The sequence below is a fragment of the Chiroxiphia lanceolata genome, chromosome 4 (assembly GCF_009829145.1).
Source record: "Chiroxiphia lanceolata isolate bChiLan1 chromosome 4, bChiLan1.pri, whole genome shotgun sequence".
Taxonomy (NCBI): domain Eukaryota; kingdom Metazoa; phylum Chordata; class Aves; order Passeriformes; family Pipridae; genus Chiroxiphia; species Chiroxiphia lanceolata.
The window spans coordinates 37,790,455-37,815,347 of NC_045640.1; the positions used below are offsets into that span (position 1 = coordinate 37,790,455).

Sequence of the window (24,893 nt, forward strand, 5' to 3'; positions counted from 1 at the left end):
CTTCATGAAAGGCACATACTGCACTGATTTCCATCTGATAATCTGATAAGGAAGTCTCAGAATGCAATACATGCTCATTTGATCAAATAAACATTTAAACTAAAATAAACCTCAAATTTTTAGCACATCTGGAACTCAATGAAAGAAACACATAAAATGAAGCAAAACCCTTGGTGCAAATTATAACGGAGAAAACTAGCCATCAAATTTCTACCTTTTAATTAAAAACTGTCCCAAACCAAATATTACAGCTTTCCAGTTTCAGTTAGTCTGCATTTAAACACATCTGAGGGTTTTATCTGCACAGGAAGAACAAGTCCTACATATGTTTTGGAAGGGTTTCCTGTAAGACTTCCCCCCAGCCTTTGGAAGTCTTCCAGTAAGAAAGAAAAAGAGCATATGTTTGATTTACAGAGAGAAACACCCAGAGAAGCAGTACGTAGAAAGATGAGTTAAAGGGAGAAAGTGAGTTTCATTTTTGCAAAAAATTGTTTTTAAGCTTCATCTTAAGTTAAAAGTCTTGACATAATTCCAAGACTAAATTTATTTTGCCTGGGAGACCATAATTTTTAGAACAACTGTTCCAGTTCTGTAGGGAGAACACAGCCAAAAGGAAAAATAAATATTTTAAATGAGATACAATAATTGCCAAGAACATAAAATAACAAGTAATATTCTAGACTCAAATAATGATCACTATTTGGAATGAATACTCAATCCCATGTGACATGAGTTTACTTTTCAGTGGGTCCTTACAGTTTCAACTAAGATTTTTTTAAGGGTAAAGGATAAATACGACTAGTGAACTCCATCTTTTCAGTGGTTATGATCCTACACAAAAGTCCAAATCATAAGGCATTTCAAATGCTTTGTTACATGATAGTTTTACTTTATTTCTTTGTTTAATGCCTTGATTCAAGGCATTTAGAAGGTAAATAATCATCAACATAATCATCAACTACAATCATCAACACAATTATGTGGATAATAAATTACATTATGCAGACTTCAGAAGGACATGGAACTAATTTGTATTATGAGTATCATAAAATCATATGGGTATTAATTTTATTATTGAGGGGGTGAGCCATGCAGTAACAAGTCCTTCTTGTAGTTTCTTTAAATTAAGGAAGTCCTGATATGAGAAACTAGACTGTCCTCTTGTTTGGGACATAAGCTTTGCAAACAGTAAATCAAAAGCAAACTTTAATAAATCCAAAATCTGATTTACTCTGAAATCTTGACTATGAGACTAATCTTTAAAGGAACAGCATTAGATGCTTAATGCTATGGCTTTTGGGCAGGATGAGACTCCTCTGACAGATAATGATTTCCTTCCTCCAGTGTTGAACTCCTCTAAACTTTCTACACGATGATGCTCCAGCTTGAACTTCCCTTTTAGCTAAGTCTATATGCTTTGCATCAAGAAACGTTGACAGTTTTCAGCTCCAGAACGGAGCTGAATCCAGATGGTTCAATGAAAGTGAAGGATAGTACCATATGACTTTGATTTTTTTTTCCCCTCCAGTGCAGAAAGGAATAGCTTAATGTCAGGTCAAATTTTAAATTCTAGCTGAGAGAGACAGTAAATAAGAGTTTGTTCTTCCTCTGAAGGGGACAGTAAACAGGAAGAGAACAGGTCAGGTAAAAATATATAAGACGAAAAGAGGTTAAACTTGAAACATATCTAAAATAAGTAAATTAACCCCACTCTTTAAGTGGAAAACTGTTACTATGAACTGTGGCCCAAATTTAAACCTCAATGGTTTTTGACTTTTATAGAGACAGTCTAACACGCTATTCTCAGGGACTCAGAGGATAAAATCAGGATCTTCACAATAAAAATTAACCTTAATGAAAAAAATCAATCTATTTCAAGCAATCATTCAGCAGTGAAGCATTTGCAACAGTTATATATACAGCTCCTTTTATTTTTAACAAGCTCTGTGCTAATTCACTGCTGGCACTTGCTGGGCAAATCTTACAGAGATTATTACTACTGCAGAGATGGAATTGATTTCTTGCTACAAGAGTTGTGCTTTTTCAACTTTCACTTTCATCAGAGGGTTCCTAGCCCTCCTGCTTTCACACAGAAAAGAAGCTACACAGGACTTGATGATCATCTGGTGACAGATCTGACATCTGGTCCAGGAATTCTGGATGGTTGAAGGCTCTAGATTTAGCATCGTGAAGCAGAGATTTATTGTAGTGACATCCAAGAAGAATGCAAAAGATCTGTCTATTCCCTTATCTGTCACCCTGGCCACTCCTCTGCATCTTTCCCCCGGACTACCTTAAACACAAACATTTCAGCAGTGAACTACACTCCAGCTACACCAAAACACAGCTGTGACTCTTCATCAGTCACTGAGGACATATTCACATAAGACATCACTGATTTCATACAAACCGTAAGGTCAGTTTAGTAGTTCCCATGATGCTCCATGTCACAGAAATGGCTCAAGGTATCTCAGTAGCATTTTTGTCTCTGCAATGAGACCTTTCCTCAGCAGCCGCAATCTTGAGAAAGTCAAGAAAGAAGAATAGGAAATCAGGCTCTCAGTTACACAGCTTTGAACTCTTTACTACAGGACATGAGAAAAAGCACACTTCTGCTTGCTTTCAGAAAAACAAAAAAAAAGAAAACACAAAGACAACTTTTAGTGCCCTTTCTCATAGCTGCAAACAAAACCCAAAGAAGAAAAGAGGAAATACAGATATTTCTGGGACACAGGAATATAAAACTTCTCAGAAAAAATAGTTTTATTTTAGCTCATCTAGCCATTTCTATTTACATAAATGACTAACACTTCAGAATTTTGAACAGCATTTGACCTTGAAGACTTCTTTCTGCAATTAACACTACAAGCAGTTAACTTCAAATACACATGAACAGTGCAGTTCTCAAGAAAGACCCAGAGATGGGCAGAGAATACTGAATTCTCTGATACTTATTCTGGAACAGTTCTTACAAAAATGAATAAGCTTCCTTATACAAAATCCTTCTGGTAATTTCACTTCAAAAAGATATACTGTTCTTTTACGGAGCTTTTATCTTTCTGTGCATTTGTAAATACACTGCCCTCAGCAATGCTTACAAATTAGCTGACACTTATCAAAACTATTGCTGTAGTCTTGATTTAAGTGAGTTACTATACTTGGCATGTATTAATGTAAGGCTAGGGAAAGTGCAGATAGCATTCTTTTGCCTATCTATCTATATATATACACATATACACACATATCTTCACATATATGTATCTATATATCCACACACTCACAGACCGCACATACAATAAAAATTATCATTTGTTCTGAAGCAACATTCAATATTTATGCATGTGCCTGAAGACAGTAACTTTTACAAAAGTTGTAAAGCATTATTTCTCAGTTTAACTCCCAAATCTGGTATCTGAAGTTCAGGGAATATGCTTAAATCTGTATAAACTAGCAGGTTTTACCTAGTCTAAGTCTAATTTGCAATTTCATTTTTCTTCTCAGTTTCTGAAATATACCAAAATTAGATTTACTCTTTAATTTAAACACTCATACATTATGATGTATAATCTTTGACATATTATGTATCCCTAAAATTCCACCTGCTGAGGTAAATCTATTGTCTTATCTGTTATAATTTCTTATATGTTATTTTATATATTATCATAGATAATCACAATCACTGAAATGTTTGTGACGCTATACACTGGTCACTTCCCAGATATTTCAGGACAGAGCCTTTAGAATCATAGAATCACTTAGGTTTGAAAAGACATTTAAGATCATTTAGTCCATCTCTGTGGAAGGACCAATTTACTTTTTTTCATATATGTTTTCCTCCTCTTGTTTAAACTGGTAGCATTATTAAGTTTTACTTGTAGAAGGGGAAAACAAAATTAAACAATAACCCCAAAACTCAAAGAAAACCCAGCTTTTCTTTGAAAGCTACCCATCCAAATAATAATGACAAGAAAAAGCATAAAAGAACATACATTGCTATTACATTTATTGAACAGAACTGTCCACTGAATATAACAGTGGGTCCTACTTAAATAGAACAACTGTGCTACAATGTGGTCAAAACAAAAAACATGATCACCTCTGTGACTGTGTTCCTCGGAAAACTATAAAATATATCATCTGAGTAGCCTCATTATTACTTGTCATTTCCCATTTTGTTTAATATGTCAACCATTCAAAAAAAAAAACCCAAAACAAACCACAAAACCAAACCACCCCCACAAAAAAACACCTCAAACATAGAACAAAAGGTTTCCATAAAGTACAAAGCTTGTGCTACTCGACTGAAGACAAGTAGCCATATCTTGTAGTACAGATATTTGTCTATGACAAATATGACACATGGTGCAAACTCTGTGACTGAAACAGTAAGGTTCATTTCTATGAATGACAGAGTCCATACAAATAATGGTGTGAACAGTAAGGTTGCTATTGGTCATTAATTTTCCCTCAATTTTTCATTGTACCATACTTTTGGAAAAATAATTATTTATACAGCTTAAGGACGAAAAATGGTCCAGTAATCACTCTACGCGCTGAAATGAAATTCAAAATGAGAGTTTCTTAAAACATTTGACCATGAAAACACATTGGTAGCATAAATTAAAATACTACAGGGTACCAACAAAGATCTGTGGGGCAGATTTGTTTAACAGACATAGGGACTAAAACCATCTTAGACTTTGTTAATAGCGTTTTCAATTAGCAATAGCTTAAGCAATCATAGTCATTTAAATAAACTAAATGTGTTTCATTTCTGTAAATTTCAAGCCTTGGTGCTGCAATTACAACAAAGCATTTTTGTTCTCAAATTAAATGAAACTTTAGCACTGAAACATTCGTGATTTTGAGGAAACATCTGCATGCAAAGTAGTATTTGAAAATGCATGCTAAGCTTCAGGGAGAAGCTTAGATGTCATCAGTTTCAGTGAAAATGAACCAGCCTACAAGTCAGCTGAATCTGTGTTCAAGTCTCTGTGCTATAGACAAAAAATAAAGACATAGCATATAGCAGTGAAGCATTAACTGCACTACCTGCATACAGGTCCTGAAGGCATGAAGTTTTTTTTCTTTGTCTAATTTTCCCGTGAAGACACCTTCTGTGAGCTGCATTAGCTGTATTAGTTTGTTAGCTCTTTGCCTCCAACTTCCCTTAATTTCTGGATATTCTGAGAAACATTCAGTTAAAAGTCATTTTTGGCCTAACGCAGAAAACTAAAGTTCATATCCAAAAGTATTGGATCACAGCTTCTGAGCTGCGTAATTCTGGAGAAAATGCAGAAGAAATTGTTAACTTACATGGACTTGGGTACTAATGGTAAATGCTGCTCCAGACCATGTGACAAATTGTGAAGATTTGATAACAGTATTTGAAAATATACATTAACTGAGTTCTTGCTCAATTTCTAAATGAAATGCTAATGTTAAACCAAATTGACCAAAAATACTCTTTCACTCCTCTGCAGGCAGAGGTGATCAAGTCCTAAAAGTTCTAAAAGTCAAACAACATTCCAGAAGAAATGAAAAGAGAGAGAAAGAGCTGTCACTGCCTACATTCTGTAAACAGGCAAATAACTGCTAATAAGCAGCATGACCATCCCGTCTTGGAACTCAGCTACCTCTATAATATTACAACTTTGAGGAAAGATCTGACCTGCAAAATCATTGTTATTTGTTTCTATTTACTTTACTTTTTTTCTTCCATGTATTCTGGTAGGTTTTGTATATTTAAAGCACTTAGAATGTATGAACAGGCCTCTAATCACCTGTAAAGCAACTTAGACTACTGGATCCTCAATATTTGCCTGATATTCAAAATTAGGTTTGTGGATGATCAGAAGCTTTGACAGTGGTATTTGACACAGGAGCTGCAGTCTGACTCCCAAAGTAGAAATGTAAATTACAGTAATACAGAAAGCAAATGCATTTTGATTTGCAAATCTTTGTGTCAGATTTAGCAGCTGTTCATGTCTGATTTAAACCCAGAGACTGAAATACAACTATTATAATAGGAATTCTAAAACCTAATTTTTCAACTCATTAGTAATTCATGCATTTTGATCAAATTTTCACTCTCTAGTAATTCATTAAAGCATATCTTTGAAAGTCAGTTGCATAAAAAGTTCTACAATTAGACAGATTCAAACCAATTCAGTAGCTTTGTTTATAGGGCAGCTGCCAAAACGTGAGTCACTAAGTCAGCCTCTGACATGCCCGCTTGTATAACTTGTATTCTTTGGCAGCATTTGAGGGGTTTGCATATCTCTTGTTGGATACATAACTCTACTCACATATCAAAAAATGAAATGGAGTGATAAATTTGTATAAAATTAGTTTTCAAACTGTACTCATTAAATCCAGCGGAGATCAGTGTATTTTTTTACATCCTGCACCACCCTCTTACTTGGTGGCCAAAGAAAGGGCAAAAACTTGAAGCCGGTAAATGGCAAACCTCTTGCCTTACATCACAATTTTGATTAAAAGAAAGCTTTAAAATCCACCAGGATACTATATCTTCTCTGATAGCAGAGGTTGGTAGATATACAAAAAGAACAAATTTAATGAATTTGTCACAAGCACCACCAACTTCAGCCTGCTGCATATCGATAGCCACCTCTGCGTGGAGAGAGAAAGCACATTCTCTCTCGCTCTTTCTCTCCATCTACTTAATTGAATTAGGGAAAGGACAGGTGAGAGAGTAATAAATTTCAAGAACATTTGTTAGCTTTTTAAGCTAAAATTGGATTCAGTACCGAAATAATTGGTCTCCGCCATTCAGAAATCTGTTCCACTATTTTTCTGCAAATTTTATGCCTCTGAGAGTTGTTTCCCAACTAAATGGCTCAAGCAATAAACATTTTGGATGATTTGCTTTGCTTCCTTTAATGTCTAGAAAATGGTTAGGCTTTTTAAACCATTAGCTTTTAGCTCGATAACCGCATTTCAGTTCTGGATTAAAAGAGACTCTGGTCATCAACAGTTACTTTTTTCCTCCTAAACAGATTTATTTAGTGGAACAATCAACTCTTAACAATTTGATGACTCTGGCATCCTCTTTAGGTGGTATAATACAATCCAATTTCATAAGAGATTTCAAAGCTAGTCAGAGCTTGCTTAGCAGTTCCTATTTATCTTTCTCTGGAAAAGAAAGGAAATGTTTTGTTTGCTTTTTTGTCTTGTTTTCCCTTGAAGGATTCCAGTAGGCCAGTTTGAAATCCAGAATATTAATTACTTTATATACCATTACATCAACGTGATCTGAAGGAAACAGATTTTTCTGAGTTTCCTGTTCTAAACGATGTGAGTTCAGATAGAACATTTGATAGTTGAAGACTGGGGCCTCTCTACATGCAATCAGTTCTTCCTTATCTAGTAAAGCATTGTTTTTAATTTCATGTTCTGTTAGTGCCAGGCTGAAACAAAATTGCATTATTTTTCATATTTGACCTTTCCACACCTACAACTTTACCTCTTTACACTTTGAGGTAGGGTGTCTGATGGTCAAGGATGAGAAGGAGAAATAAAAGTAGACATTAAGGAAGTGAATCTGTGGAGCCTGAGGTCACCTTAGAGGATACAGAATCAGTGTTTCCCCACTATCTAGAATCAGACTCGTATTGTGTAAGTTTTGCTTGAATTCTGGTGAAACACATTCATCAGATGACTAAACAGAGAAGAACTTGAAGAGGAACTTGTCACCCACTGGCTGGAGATCAGTACACAGCCTGAGAGGTGAAGTGTCAAAATTCCTATGAGGGAAGAACATGAACCGGTTCCAGTCAAGAGAATGAAAGGTAAGGAGGCAGACAAGAATCCACACAAGCTGCAGGAAAGCCTTGTCAGAGGCATCTCTTCTGGGACAGAGAGCTGCCTCTCTGCTTTAGGTCATCTATGATGTTTTAGGTCATCTAAACACTCTCAGCTATGACCCATTTCCCATTAAAAGTTGGACCAGATGATTTTTCAATGTCTCTTCCAACCTTGCCTATTCTGGAGCTGTGTACATTACTTTTTTAATACCCTCTATATGGGCCATATTATGGTGCTCCTGGAACTAGTCATTTTCAGACCACCATAAAACCCCACAACCAGGTTGAACTCTAATTTGTTGACAAATAGTTTATACCAGTTGGTGGTAAAATGGCATAAAGACCCATTGTACAGTGTACAGCTAGGAATTTCCTTCCTAAAAAGAAATCGTTCTAGGCTTCGGGTCAGACGTAAAAGAAGGTCAAAATTACTTTATGGATGTATAGTTTTTGGTTTCTCTTGAAATCACTGGGTGTGGCTGTAAAGTTCTACTTCCCATGCCAGAACCAGAGGTTTAAAAATTATACACAGAAGAATGGGCTTCGGGATTTTATCTTGTAACAAGTAATTGATAACAGCAGTGTTAATTGTAGTGTAATAGGAAGAAAAAAAAAATACACAGAAACCTGAAACCAGTTGGGAGGCTGGCCACTGCCTGAAACAGCAAAGGTCTGCTTCCATACGCACAATCTGATGAAGGAAGGGAAATATCTGTTTATAGTAGAAAAAAACCCCAGTGCTGCTGGCAACATGAGGGCACCTCACACAATATCTTCATTGTTTCTGAGTTACCCTTGATGGACAAAAATAAAACATCTAATTTAATCTGAGAAAAAGAGGGGTTTTTTCTTAAACTGGCCTGGAATTGGCTGTGAAGAGGAGCTATCTAACACATCAAAGGGCTTCCTAGGCCATGGTATGCTGCTACTTTAAGGAAACCCCAGACATTACAGATTGGGATGGAAAAGAATTATATGAATGCTTGTACATCATTCCAACATCAACTCTGCCAAGGAGGAGGTCTGGGGTGTTTAATGCACCTGCTTTCCTCCCACCCTTTCTTGGATTATGTGTCAGCAGGAATTGATTAGTTGATCTGGAGTATGCAGCAAGTGCATCCCTCGCCGCTCCTAATTATATAGCAAATCATGGCAAAAAAACCCACATTTCCAAGCTTGGAAAGCAAGTTGGCAAAATGGACTGAAAGGCTAAGGAGGGAACTTAAACTCATAGGTCCCTGCTGCAGTGTTTACTGAGATATAGTAATATTTGGCTCTGCAAAAGCAGACAATTTTCAAGATGGAAGGCAAATTATAGAATCATAGAATCATTAAGGTTGGAAAGACCATCAAGATCATCAAGTCCAATGTCAACCCAGCACCACTGCCATGTTCACCATTAAACTATGTCCTCAGGTGACACATCCACATGTTATTTGAACACTTCCAGGCGTTATGATTTCACCACTTTCCTAGGCAGCCTGTTCCAGTGCTTAACAACCATTTCAGTGAAGAAATTAATTGCGATTACTTTAGTAAAGCAGGATTCCTCACATAAAAACACCAAATTCTAAATTAGTAAAATATTCTCATACCTCTGATTTCCCTGTAATCCCCTATTTGTAAGAAAATATTTTTGTCTGCGCTATCCTCATGTTGAAAATGCTTTTAATACTTTCTTAGTATTAAGGGGAAAAACAGAAGTTTAATTTTATCCAAAAGATAAAAAATGTTTCATATGAAAATTTTAGTGTCAGTGATAAATGCAATCCTGAATTTGTTTGATCTGTTTCAGACTAGGAATATTAGATGCAGTTACTAATATTATTTCCTTTGCAGGAAAGCTGGGGACCTCAGAGCAAAGTATTCTGTTTCAAAGCTAATGTGTGCTGTTTCACCATAGAAAGCATTTCCAGTATTACTGGCCTTAACTCATATTGTTTGTTCTCAAGAATCCTTCTTGGAACTGAAACTCACCTTGACCCTGCATAACTAAGTGCTGCGACTGCCCTATTGTGCAGGGGTAGCAATTTTATTTTTTAACTAGTAACTGATACTCAAATATGATTTCTATTTTCTCATGAACACTAGTTGTCTTACATTTATCATACTACACTGCAAATGGATAAGCTTTCAATATACAATATATTTTAGAAGGAAAGAAACTGATTGGGTAAAGAGTTGAAAGATAATTTCTTTCTATTAATATTTAAAAACCTCTACGTAACAGCACACCACACCTTCCCTACTCTGTTGTAAACACTTGAAGTAGCCAGACAGGTTTTTGAAGGTCACATTGCATTATTATGGATGAAGTTCCATAAAAAGGCTGAATTACAATGTTTCTGCTATCATTTGTGGCAATATGTAGAAATAAACATGTGACCTGTACCACAGATGCTGTAATTTTTAAGTTTTTCCAAAAAGAAACATATTTTATAATGTGTTTGATGGTTTGGGTCTTTTTCCAACTTACATATAATCACTTCTACTACACAAGGCCCATGACAAAAAATGGAACAAAGTATACCACCTTCTTTTTCTTGCATTAAAAAAAAGTGATGAAAGTAAGCTTACCGAAAAGCAACAGCTTTGGAGGACATGCTTAAATACAAAGATAGTACTGAAATTTAGGATGACAGGTTAAAAGGGAACAGAAAGTACAATCAAGAACCTGCCTATACCCGTGCTGCCTCTGTTCCTTCTCTGCCAGACGTTCATCCCATTTGGTCCTGTTACAGGCTTTCCCAATTAGTTGTTCTGTAAACAAGTTAGCTGCTGACAAGGTGCCACGGTAATCCAACAATCTTTGTACCTCACAATATGTCTGACAACTTTCAGAAGACTGAGCCAGTTTGTATCACTAGAGAGCACTAACATCAGCACAGGTGTGAGATCACGGAGGTGCAAGGATGACTAGCAAACCCACATCCTGATCATGCAGAAAGATGTTTATAAGTACATGACCAGGTTTGCATGTTTGCTTTTCTTTCATAGACTTGGCCTGAGGAGAAAAGCCTATTGGATTGATTAAACACTTAGTTTCCAAACTATAAAGTATACTTGTCAATTTAGAGCTGCTGAAATTTTAAAGGAATTAAGTTGAACATTCATAATTTTCTCTCTTTCAGCTCCAGTTTTTTTCTCCTCCTTTTAGCTGTCTGCTTCTAGTTTCTTATTAAAAAAAAAAAATGAATCTTTCATTTCTCTGCACTTATATGTTTTGAATCATAGGATTACATATATCACTAATTTCCAAACAATTTGCTATTTCTGGTACTCTATGAAACCATTTTTAATAAATATGAATGTCTTCCCTCTCACCGGAAACCTTGCACCAGTCAATGCTACAGAAGAATATGAAAGGTGTATGAATCAAATATAAAGAGAAGATGGAGAAACACATTGCAAGGAAAATGCCTTGTGAAATTCTTACTTTCTAAGAAATTTCTATGTGAAGTTTATTCTCAGAAGAAATAGTAGAGTGTAAAATCAGTAGCCCTAATTTAAGCTTAAAAGTGTTTCAGAAAAATTATATTAATTATAAGTCCTGACTTTCTGTTATAAGGTTTGCAGACACAACCTTTATAGAGTGTGTATGGAAAACCAGGGAAAAATTACAAAGTACTACACTGTTGATAGGCAGTGGCAGCCTTTCTTTGTCTTTGCACAACAAGTTCTTCTCAGACAAAGTCAGAACTAGAACAAGAAAAATGGTTTATATTTACAAGGAGCAGGTAATTCTGAACCTCTTCTCCTAGTTTTTTGCTAGAGCACACTTAAGTGCCTCTTTCATCCAGGAACTTGTTGGAACCTCTTACTCTGTCTTCGGTCTATCAAACTACTGACACTGATAATAAACCTCTTTCTCAACATGCCCTTACTGAAGAAGAGGAACTTTCAGAAGCTAACAGTACCCAGCAGCTTCTGGCAAAAATAAAAATCGAACTAGAAAACAAAGAGTGAAAAATGGAGGTCATAATAAATAAAACTGAAATTCCAAATAACACCAAAAGTTACAACAGAAACATTTCACATTGTTTTCGGGTTTCATCTCTTACTCAGCTCTTGTTTTGACATAGCCTCTAAACATTTATATGGCTAATACCACAGCAAAACCAAAAGTCTTTCTCTTCCCAAGAAAACACCAAGAACCTCTTTTTTGGAAACACAGTTTTTGCTGAACATGGGTTATGTAGGTGAGCCTCTACTAGGAAAAGCCGTCTAGAGTTAACTAAGTTTAATTTTTAAAATTAACTGCTTCGACTTAAATATTTTGCTTCCCTTGAGACAAAAATTGTAAATTGCAAGCTTTTGTTCACATACTGCTCAGTGTAATTTCTAACCGCAAATGAAATGAAATATGCATTATTTAATTTGCTTGCATGCTTTTTTCCAGAGTCCCCTCTATGATTTCTGGAATGTTAATTACTTCATAATTTTTTTCTCTGCACTATCCATAATCCTGCTGGGGATCCAGACAGAGAGAAATTTAGGCAAAATTAAATAGATTGTAGAAAGCCCAGTTTTGGAATTGCATTCTGCGCTATGTTATGTTTTACTACAGTTCCCCTTCTCACATGAATGAAGCATATTCTTTATTTTCTATGCTTGATTGTGCAGAAATGAATGACTACAATTTACAGTGGAGCACCTGAAACAGGGAAACATTAAAGATTAAGTCCTATCTTCAAGAAGTCTTTTACAATTTTCCTTAATGGAGATAGCATTTCGTACGGTAAAATTCATATGGGCACTTGATGGCTATGGACCACTGAAACAAACTTTTGGGTTTGTTTCTGACTCTCTAACCACTTTATGTGTCCTTCCTATACAAATCAGAGCTGCGTTTTGCACCTAGTGAGCCTTTAGTGGAGAGAAACAAAATACTTTCTCTGGGAAACACTAAGAAATGAAACAACCTGCAAGATTGCCACCAACATGACCCAATTCTCAGCTACCACACAGAAGACTATTTCGCTCTGTGTTGAAATTTCATATTCTAAGAGCTTTGATTTGCAGATTGAATTTTGAAGGAAGAGTTCCTGTAATGCGCAAACTCTGTTTATCTCACCAAAACTTCATTTCTGTTTGTTCTGGAGGTTGCTTGTCTGAATTTAAAATGAAAGCACTTGGTTGCCCTCAGGGCTTAGTACAAACAAAGATTTGGGAAATAATTAATTTGAATGCAGAAGAAGTAGTAAGGGAAGAGTATTTACATGTAAATATCTTTTTTTAAAAAATTCAGAAAAAATCTGCGAACTGCAGGAAATATGCAACTGGGAAATGAGATGGCCAGATAAGCAACAAACTATATTTTTTTGTTTAACATGATACCAATTTAAATTTGCAAGTACTAACTGTGAAATATAACCGGAAACTGTAGTTGAGTCAAAAACCCAAGCAAGATACATAACTACAATTTAGCATCAAAAGAGTATTTCTAAGTAACATAACTATAGAGAGAGTAAAGAGCATGTATATAATATACAAACATAAATATTAACAAAATTTCATGAGAAAGCAGTGAAAGTACTGTTCGTTTAGCTGTAAATAAAAGCTGGTTAAAACTACTAATCATAGAAAAAAAACACTCATAGAGATAAACACATAAAATGTGAATGTAGAGATAAACGTATATGCTATTTGATCTGTACTAAAGAAAAAGATAATGTTCTGGACATTTTTTTTTTATTTATTTATTATCTCAGTGGGGTTAATTTGTTTCATATACATGGTGTTGGTTTGGGATTTTTAATCAACCCTGACAGTTCTCCAGTTAATTATTAAAATGCCTAAAGCTTCTGCTTTAGAAACTTTAGAACTTCTTGTAGCTGACATAATGGAAACAGAATTGAGGAGTTTCTAAGCACTTCTATGAACATACTGTTCAGAGCATAAGAATAGGGACATCCTACCACATTATTTGACTGTTAAGAAAGGAAGTGCTGTTAAGAAGTTACGTAATATCATCACAGATGTGGGTGTATTAGTGGTAAAATCCTAAAAAATTTAACAGTTAGGAGTTATGAATTCATATACACGCACCTCCATCCTATTGCCCAGATATCTATATGACCTTTCTGTATCTCCCAAGCACCATACCTACATTCGTCAGACTTTTATTTTGTTCCTATATTTAAAAAGGATCCAGGAGGAAAATTACTTCCTTGGTTTATGGCCACAAGTCTGAATAGCCCTGAGCCACATTGGTAATAACATTCCTTATCTGTCACAATCTTGGATTCCTTTTGTTTGCTGGGCTTTTTGGGAACACTTTGTATAATAATTACTCTAATCTTGTTCTCTTTCCTAAAACATTTCCACATTAAAAAAAAAAAATGGAATGTAATGCAGGATAATTAATTAATACTGTTAGAAAGAAATCCAATAAGCTGGGAAAATCTATCAATTTCAGTCACTGTAAACAGGGCAGATCCTGAGCACCAAAACTGACTACAGTCGGGCAGAAGACACAAATGGGAATATTCAGTAGCTGTTTCATGGTGTTTGGATTTTTTTAAACAGAAAAAGAGGGATCAAAATTGTTATGAAATCCCTGAAAGTGAAACAGCAAAGTCTTTTGTGTTCCTTCCTCCTACAGGGTCAAGAAAGAAAAAAGTTAATGAAAAAAGGTAGCAAAAAAAATTACATATCTGAAATGCATGCAGTTTCTCCTGCACCTTTCTGGCACACAGGTTTTTCATTTAGTCTTTTTGGATGTTTTCTCCATTAAAACTACAAGCAGTGTAGAGTGAAAGTATGTCTCCCTGATTTACGTAAACAGTAAATGTATCAGAGAGTACACAGGAATTGTCAAACTTCCATATCCTGTCTCTGATAGCAGTCACTATCACTGTAAGAAGAAAGCAAGCAAGGGTAACAAGATATCCTTATCAACATGGAAAGCTGTTCCCACCCTCTGAAACTGATTCATGTACAGAAGATAACTAGCCTCAAAACAACTGTAAAAAAAAAAATATGAATAATCTTGCTACCTCTACAAAGTGGCAGTCTGTCCTTTAGTCATTTGGCTTTAATGTTACATAAAAATTTTTGACCTTCTAGTGTATTTCCAAGAGAACATCTCATTTCTCCATCACAGCACAAGATCCCATCTCACGCTCAGTTCTGATGCCTAATGATAGATGACCGTTCTTTTTCCCAGCCAAAACACACACACTTCTAGTGCAGGATTGCCAGTGGCAGCATACAAAAAAAACTGTACCAGGTTTCTACTCTACAACCACTCTCAAGATATATCAATGATGTTCAAATTATGCCATGCATTTGGTCATCATAAGAATTTAGAATTTATTCAGATATTATTACACAGCTTTCTATGCAATTTCTAGCAATATCAAAGTAGATTCCCTTACTCTCTCTACTTTATCAGTGTCTAACTACAGGACTTCTGTGAACCTTGTGCTGCTTCCCAGCATCAGACAACATAATTTGGAAAAGTCATTGACGCTTTCCTAAAATGCATCTAATTCTTCAGGCATGATGTGAAACCAAGGAAGAGAACAATTTAACTTTTTTTCCACAGCTTTGGTACTCTGTTTACCTGTAAGAAGTCAAGTCTTCTTTAAAGTAATCTCAAATGTGAATTGAAAAAATGAAATGAAAAACCAAAAAGGAGTTTTTCAATGTGAGTGTTGAAAATTTCCACTAGGAAAACTGCAAAAAAATTCAGCATAAAACAAGTTTAAATATGTTTTATAATAATATTGTCCTTTGCAAACTCATTTAACTTTCTCTATCAAAAACTTCAAGAATGTTATTCAGCAATATCTGATATTACACAAATAAAATTTCTTGTGAAAAAGTCAGTTTTCAAAAAAGGTAAACAGAAGTTACAATGAGTAATATTGTTACAAAGTTACAAGTGTTCTTGTATTGAAAGGGATATAAATGACCTAGGGACTAGTAAATCCTAGTAGAAGGATTTAGGTGAAACTTTGGAGAGAGTTTTAATTTAGCAGTTCACCTTAATACCATCCGGTGTTCCCCTTGTTGCTGGGTATTATCACATCAGATAATTAGAACAATAGTATAAAATTTCAAAGTTAATTTTTTCCTTATCTTTTGCATCCAGTCCTTCTATGCCATTCCAAAAAAAAATGGAAGCTGCTAGCATATCTCAGTATAGACTGTTCTTTACAGACAAGATTGCTTGTTCTAAAAAAATCCACAATGTTGGGATTTCCACAACTTCTCTCCAGTGTCCCTTTCTTCATAGGTTTCACTCTCAAGAAGTTTTCATATAGTCAAATCTGAATTTTATTTTACAGATTTCATCTCGTTGTATTGGTTTCCAGCTCAGTGGATTATTCTAAATACTTCCTAATTGTTTGCATCTGAGCTAATAGTATCAGGACAGAGACGCAGGTCATGTCAAAGCTGAGTGTGAAAAAGAGAGACAGCAAAGATAAAGGTCACTGAGCGCTCTTAAAGTGAAGGTAAATTGCTCAGAGTTAGTACAAGATATTCTGGGAGCCAACACAGAGCTGCAAACTTCCAAAATAACTTACGCTGCCAACTATGCTATTTAATAAATAATTAGTAACTGACTAATCTACTTTAAATTTCCAAACTGGAGTAATGTGAGGACTTATTATACAAGAGAAAGAGGGAAAGTATGATGTTTACATTCTTTTCACATAGCAGTATCATTTTATGAAGAACTAGATAAATAAAAATAGACCACATAAAAAGAATTTGAGCAAAATTGTTCAGTCTTTCAGGATGCTGGATATCTGCATTATTTTCTCCGTAAGTATGTTAATTAATTCAGGATTCCCACAAAGGAAAGTCTTATTATGAATCACCTCAAGTCTGGCTGAATTTCACAAGGCCACAGGAATGTTCCCACTCTGAAATGTACATTTAATTGGAAGGAATTAATCAACTGTTTAGAGTAGAAGAAAAACACAATTGACTCCACATGCCTGAGAGCTCAGTAGTAAACCTTTCCACAAATGAAGGTTTCTACCCCTACACAGAAATGTAGTGGTACCTGGCAAACCCCGTTATTTCCAGAACATGAATGGGTTAAATTTTAATGTGCTCTGATGGAGGCCAGTGCTGCAGAGTCATCCCACAATGAAAAGAAACACCACATTGCAACACAAAGGTCTCTGAACAGCCTGTACAATCATCAGTTGGTAGCACGTCAATGCTAATTAAATAGAGTTGACACAACTTTTGTAAGAAGGTGTGGAGAAAGATGCCTCAACCTGGGAAAACTTGCATAGTTTTCTTGAGTAACTTACACTTTTAGGTAGTATCTGATTTATATAACACTTAGCAGTTCTACCTGGGAAAAAGTATTACATACGTGTACTCAAATCAGAATGGGAAAAAAAGTTAATCTGCCTGAATGCCATTGAAGTAACATGTAATAAGTGGAAAGTGCGAGAAAGAAAAATAAAGTATTGGTAGAAAGTAATTCAGCTTACAAGTTAGAAGGATTCCTGATGCTTATGGGGGATAGAAATTCACTAATGTTATGCATGTTATTACAATAATACAACTCTATTTTCTGAAGAGTTGCTAGATGAGACAAAACTATTGATTTCATAAATCCAGCAACACAAATGCATAATAATAATGCATAAAAATATATTAATTACTTCACTGATCAGAAAAGTAATGTTTTCCATTTATTTTAAAGAAAATAACATTTATATACTCTTAATTCCATCTGCCTTTCAGATAAGTCCATTGTGCTATTTTGTGTGGTAGCTATACATAGTCATCTGAATGTTTTCCGTGCAAAAAGATTATTCACTTGAAACCAAGAAGTACCCACTTGTGAACAGATAATAAGGACAGACTTATTCTCTTATATAAGACTCTTCACATGCAGCACAATACTCCCAAATTCATTAGGACAGAGTGGATAAGAAAACTTTGGAGCAAGACAACTTACTATCATGGGTTACCTGCTGTAGGCAGTCAAGCTCCACCCAGCCAATTGCTCACTCCCCCGACAGCAGGATGGGGGAGAGAATCAAAGGGCAAAAGTGTGAAACTCATGAGTTGAGACAAAGACAGTTTAATAGGTAAAGCAGAAGCTGTGCAAAGCAAAACACAAGGTATTAATTCACCACTTCCCATGGGCAGGCAGGTGTTCAGCCATTCCCAGGAAAGCTGAGTTCCATCACGCATGATGGTTACTTGGGAAGACAAATGCCATTACTCCAGGTATGCCCCTTTCCTTCTCTTCCACCAGCTTTATATACTGAGCATGGCACCTTATGGTATGGATTATCCCTTTGGTCAGTGGGGATCATCTGTCCTGGCTCTGTCCCCTCCCAACTCTTTGTGCACCTCAGCCTCCTCACTGGCCAGATAGTGTGAGAAACAGAAAACACCTTAACCCTGTGTAAGTGCTGCTCAGCAACAATACGAACATTCCTGTGTTATCAACACTGTTTTGGCCAAAACCACAAAACATAGCACCATACAAGGTACTGTGAGGATTAACTCTATCCTGGCCAAAATCAGTACATTCACACACAACAACAACAAAAAAAAATGTAATCATTACAAATAAAAATTTTTTAACAAGGTATAGGTCAAATATGCAAGCAGAGTCAGTTCAACCCCATTTATAAACCAGGTTGTTATAAGCCATGAAAAGAGAAAAAAATAAAAAAGGAGAGGTAGATGCAGTCTGTCTGAAATCACTATCTACTCAATATTTTTCACTTAAAGAAAGTAAAACATCAGCAAATGCTAAGAGCAGGAGTGTACATTACAGTATTTTTTAAAATTATTTTTTCCTGTGAATGCGGGCATATACAGACACAAGCCAAACAGCTGTCTCAAGGTTTTAAGCTAATCATTTTTTTGAGAGAAGGAATTTAATGAACATTTAACAGAGCACATATTGAATTTGAGATATCTGAGCATTGAAAGAGAAGACAAATTGCAAAAATATTTCTGAGTGTTTTCCCCTCGGTACAGGCGAATTGTGTTCAAAAAGACAAATAGGAAGGCTGAGAAAAACACTGGACTTTTTTGTGTAATGGTAGCCTCAAAGCAAGTACATAGTCAGTGAGAAAGCAATAATGCAGAAGAATCAATTGCAATGAAAATTACAGAGCTTTGTTCTTCTTGATTAAAAAAAAAAACAAAAACAAAAACAAAAAACATAGTCAAAGACCACGTATTGAAAATATTAAGTGACCCAGATAAAAAAAGTGCATGTCTGTTAAGAAAAATGCCTGTCATATCTTTTTTTGTGAAATAGGTCTTGGCCCACTTAAAACACCTGATACTGGAAAAAAATTCATAAATAAGTTTTAAAAAATCAACGACATAAACAAGTAGGGCCAGTGAAAGTACTGTTTGTGCTTTCTCTCCTGTCTCTGATTCTAAAAGAAAGACAAATTATTAGTTTATACAATGAACCTATTTTGGTTGGACAAAGGAAAAGCAGTGGCCATTATTGTCTGAGGCACTGCACAGTCAGCAAAAGCAGCAGTTTTATGTGCTTTAAATACGCCAGGAAAAGATGACAGTTTGTGATGCACCAGGCTTTGAACAATGTGTAGGGAGGAACAAAATTCCTGAGGACAGAAAGCTCTCTACCACACTGGATACCAGTTGGAGTTTATCACGATACTCTGGAGTCTGGCTCTGACCTGTATCTTTCCTTTGACCAGATAAAAACAGCCCAAACACATGCAACGATTAGAAAGCATAAAAAATCTCTTACAAGTGGACACACCAGCAAGGAAGTCAAAGACATTGCCTGACAGCGGAGCAAAGTAAGCATCACACTGTTTTTTGCCTGAAGCAGGAGAGTTCTCCATGAGCTAGAAGCATGTGGGACAGCAGCTGGGTACAGTTCAGCACTGAATTGTGAAGATGGCTTCAAGGCAGTAGGGGGTTCAGTGACTTAATGTCACAGCAGTTAGAGTAGCATGAGGTCCCAATTAAAATGATTTGGCAGATATGCAAAGACGACTGTTAGTTGGAACAGCAAATACATTTACTCTGTGGAGAACAAATTCATTCTCATGTCCTGTGAATGCACATTAGAATGCCTTTCCTGTATCTGACTCCTTTGTCACTTTAAATACTATAAATTAAGCATAGTTGTTGTTGATATGCACTTGCATACAAAAATTCATGGAAAAACCCAGAAAATCTGAAGTGTGAAACAACAGCAGTGAGGGCTGTGAAAAACAAAGCTGCTACAGTAGCAAACCCAGTAAAGTTTGTTGCTGCATCTTGACACTACAGAGTGCTGATATTACAGCAGTGACAAATCAACATGCATGTCCTTGATTATAAAACAGTTGCTAGTATGACATTCTCTGTTCCTCATATTGCTTCCTCAGTATCTACAGAGAGTGCTACACTGCAAACAAAACTGAAAATGTCTATTAATGTTTATTAGCAGCTTCTCTTTATTTGAAAGGATGAATCACCTCTTGGCTCCCCGAAACTCTGAGTTAATCTTAGCCACTCCTGAACTGACTCATACTCACTATTATTATTATTGTGGGGACTCCAGTGAGATACTCCAGTTCATATTACTAGTGCCATAATGCATCTGATTCAGGATGATGCTATGACCGTACCACTATCACATATGACGGGTGCTTATAACAAGAACCAGAGCAAGTCAGGATTGTCAGGGCTCCACATGTGAGTCTTTACATAACCACCTTACTAGATATGTGTAAAATAAAAGGTGCTATTCCTTAGAACTATTAGTTAAACACCTGTTTGCTAAGGATTTCAGAAACAGTAGATGCAACAATGCAGTAGCGTGACCCCTTAATGGACTGTTTACCTTCAGGTTACAAATATCCTGCTGTGACTCCTATCAGTACAAAGTTAGTATCCAGGTCACAGACAACACAGCTACAACTGCTACCCAGAAAAATTACGTGGTCTACTGCCTGTACTCTAAAGCAGCCTCCCAATCCTGTAGAGTTGGTTTTTTGAGTTTGTTGATAGTCTTGTTGTTTTTTTTTCTTCTCTTTCCTTTTTTTTTTTTTTTAATTCAAGTGACATTTCCCTTTCCTGTTCCTCCCACTAGGTTTTGCGAGTAGGAATCTGAATGGGAGAATAATACATGGGTCTATCAATCTGCAAGCTGGGGAAGTCATCTGAACTAAAACATATTCCTGAGCTTGCTTAGACTGTAATGCACAAAACCCTTGAACTGTTATTCTAATTGAAGTGATCCAAAACAAAATAAGATAACATAATTCTATTTCATTGGGCATGGAGCTGGTAAGGATAAGACAAAGTGAAGAAATAACTTCTTATACTTAATTAAAAAAAAATAAGAAGATACTTTTCACTACTTCTCATACCTCCTTCAGTAAATGAAAAGTCAAGAATTTTGTTACTGAATTTAACACAGAGTGTGATTACCAGACAGGATGGTTCACCTGAACTATTGTATTCAATATTCACAAACATAGCTGCTGTGGAGGATAAACCTAATTACTAATAATCATCCCTCTTTCCTCTCACAGTCTAAACTGGACTTTATTTTATTCCAGGAAATTACCTTCATTAAGTCTGATGTCCTCTTCTGTACTAGGACCATATGTATATTCTCTCGTGCTCTGGACTACTCAGTAATCATACAATTCTTTAAGATGGAAAAGACCTTTCTGATTATCCAGTCCAACATTTAACGCAGCACTGCCAAGTCCACCACTAAATGATGTCTCCAAGTGCCACATCTACACATCTTTTAAATACCTCTGGAGATGATGACTCAACCATTTCCCTGGGCAGACTGTTCCAATGCTTGAAAATCCTTTTGATGGGGACATTTTTCCTCATATCCAATCTAAACCTTTTGTGGTACAAATTGAGGCCATTTCCTTTTGTCCTATAGATTGCCACGTGGGAGAAGAGATTGACCCCTATATGTCTACAACCTCCCTTTAGGTAGCTGCAGACAGTGATGTATCATTTGTGACACTTCTAACATTCCTCTTATCCCCACTTTCTCCTAATCCATACACCATGTTGTTTTTTTGAAAAGGTTCTCTAAGACTTCCTTCTCATCATTTTTCTCCAGTGCCTATTTTTATTAACTATTCTGATGGTTCTTCCTCCTACTTACCAGTTTTTAAGTGGGTTCCTTTTGCCTTTTTAAGTTCATGTCATCAAAGCTCCTGATAAAGCTAGTCTTCCAGGTTTTTAATCCAAAATTCTTTTTACAAGCTCTTGAGACTGGGAAGATTATTGCTTCTTTCCTTACCGTACATAGCTTTCCTCTTAAAATTTTTCTCTTCTCTGATGAAGCTTTTGCCACCTGAACAAATGAAAACATTTGAAGATAAATAACGTAAATCTAGATTTACTGAATCCAACTACCTTATTCATCTTCAAATTTGAAATTAAACAAACAAATTATTTCTTGAGTTTGTTTATCTTTTCCACGTATCTGCAAAAAGCCAATATAAATCTATTCAGTAAAACCGAGCAAGAATTGAGGTAACCTTGACCACGAATCTGTAACAATCATGTTACATAGATAACTATGGTTTTACTGACAAGACATGTGCAGCAATTGTCTTGTAAGTGATAAAACACATCACTATCAGTGTTGGATGAGCTGCAAAAGGACAACTTTAAGTCTGATTAAAATTCAGTGGCCTATTTTAGCACACACAACTACGCAGGACTTGCACTTGAATACTCCATGAAGTACTGACACTGATGTGATGAAGAAGTGTGTTCTGAAATAGAGAAAACTGAGAATCGAGCAGGCTGGCACTGAGACTGCCAAGAAATCGACACACTTCATGACTCAGCCCCGCTGACCCAATAAACGAAATGAGACAAATTGCTTTCAAGAAAAAAATATTTTCTGAAGGCAGTCAGAAAAGTAATTTCCCACACAAAGTTCATATCTGTTCTTTTGTGTTCAAAACACTGAAGAATAATTGAAAATCTCTTAGTATTAAGCCTTGATTCTCTCACTCTGACTTTTATGCGTATTACCGAAACTCAACCCTTTCTGGGTCACTTATCTATGTAAACAGTTTCCTCTGAAGAATAAAATAATCCTTTCTGCAGCTTTTATATTATTTTTTTAACATAAAATTCCACTCCTTTTAAAGCTTCACTGGGCAATGCAAGCTACCTCATTTTCCACAGTATTCCTCCAGTCCTAATTCCAATTTAATTCTTCCTGTATTTAATTTATATATTTGAATTATTTTTCATTGGTTTAATAATTCTGGAATGCAAGGTATATGTTATCTGTCATGCCTGATGTGTCATGTTTGTCTAACAATTTTCAGCCAAGTAAACTCAATGTGGGTTTCTTATCTCTACTTATCTTTGATTGTAAATTCCTCAGGGCAGTGACTGAGACCTCAACAAGGTACTGAAATATGCTAAGCAAACAACAGTAGTTGACCTGTACAGTAAATTTCCATGACTTCACTGACAAACATATTGTCAAACAGTTTTCACTACAATAATTGCCAGTCAACTAGCAAAGTTCACGAACATCATACCAGCTTCAGAAGCTGATATAAATTTAAGAAGCATATTGAAGCTGTACAATAACCTAGGTAATATAGCATAAATCCTACTGGGCACCAAAATAGTAAACATATTTGCACCAAATATGTTTAGTTGTTGGGATTAACCAAACATATTCTTTGTTGGCTATCTTCCATACACTGGCAAGATGTTCTTTCCACCTTATCTCAATACTCTTGTGGAGACATACAACAGGCAGAACAGCTGTAATGCTAATCAGTAACATACCTGTGTAAAGCACTAAAAGCTTCAACATTTCCCTGAAGTCCACACGGATATGTTTGTGCCAGCTAGATAAGAAATAGGCCAAAAGGACAAAGATAAACTTCTTAGGCCTCCAAGACTGTAGTATAGTTTTTTTGCACTGCTACAACACAGCAAGGTTTTGAGTGCCTAAAGACGTTATTTCATCTAAATTTTAATAGCTTATTTCCAAGACTTCAAAATATTCTATAGTCTATAATATCCTAAATACTAGGACTTTAAGAGTCCTTCATTTTCTTTTGAATGTGTGCACTAGTTTTGTACAAATGAAAACAGTCAGATCTCACAAACAAACAAACAAGAGATAAAACTCCCTTTTTTGGCCACAAGAAAATACAATTATTCCTGATTTTTTCAACTGAACAATCTAAAAACAGCTATAAAGCAGTGTGGCAGAACATATATTAACATCTTATAATATCAAAAAAAAAGGCTCATGGTTCTTTGGTTGCCTCCCAGCTCTGTTCAAAACAATACCTATCTAAGCCCTTTTTGGGAGTTAGATTAGAAGACCTAGCAGATATCCTGTGTAGCTCTTTCTGGAGAGCAGTGCTCCCAGCCATCTTCAGTGCCTCCCAGTTGTGTTTCCCAGTCCTTTGCAGCTGCACCAGCTGCTCATGTGCACAATGAGCCATTATGCTGGAGACTCTCTAAAATGGCATGGATGAAAAGCTGAGGTTTTGGCAAAATAGTTTTGTGAGGCTGACATTCTCCAAGACACACTGCTACATGTAGTATAGACTAGTATTTTCTTGTGAAGTTTGCACTATATCTCCATGATTAAGGAGTTTTAAAGATCAGAATATGTATTGTGGGTGCACATGAAATTCCACTCTGACTGGCCAGAGAGAGATCTGTCTGGTTGAATGAAATACACTGCAGCACAATTCACACAGATATAAACACTTATGAAAGACACCTTTCTACATTAAGCAGAGGAATTAGGTAAAACCCTCAACCAACTTATAAGTGGAGGGAGTGAGGGGGAAACCCACAGGGGGAACTCACCTCCCCCAAAAAAACCTATCAGCCTTATCTTGAAAAAATGTAAGACAATTAAAAGCCAATAATACTTATGGGGGAGGATTTTGTTTCTTAACATCAAACCAAAATATTTTTTCCTCATAGAAGCTTTTACTCTGTATGTTTTGATGATAAACCTTACCATTGATTTTACCTTTGGGCTGAAAGGTGCAAAAGTTTGTCATCATCTTTTGTGTTCCTTCATCGTGCATTATCTCATTGCTCAGAGTGCTTATG

At 35.9% G+C, this 24,893-nt stretch overlaps 1 long non-coding RNA gene across 1 annotated transcript; it reads right to left on the minus strand.

The window, feature by feature from the left end:
* Nucleotides 1–1,913: 1,913 nt before the first annotated feature.
* On the minus strand, nucleotides 1,914–22,250 carry LOC116786466. The gene is made up of 2 exons (XR_004356948.1): nucleotides 21,937–22,250; nucleotides 1,914–2,520 (listed from the first exon to the last, which is right to left on the minus strand). It is a non-coding gene; the product is annotated as an uncharacterized LOC116786466 (long non-coding RNA).
* Between the last annotated feature and the right edge of the window lie 2,643 nt (nucleotides 22,251–24,893).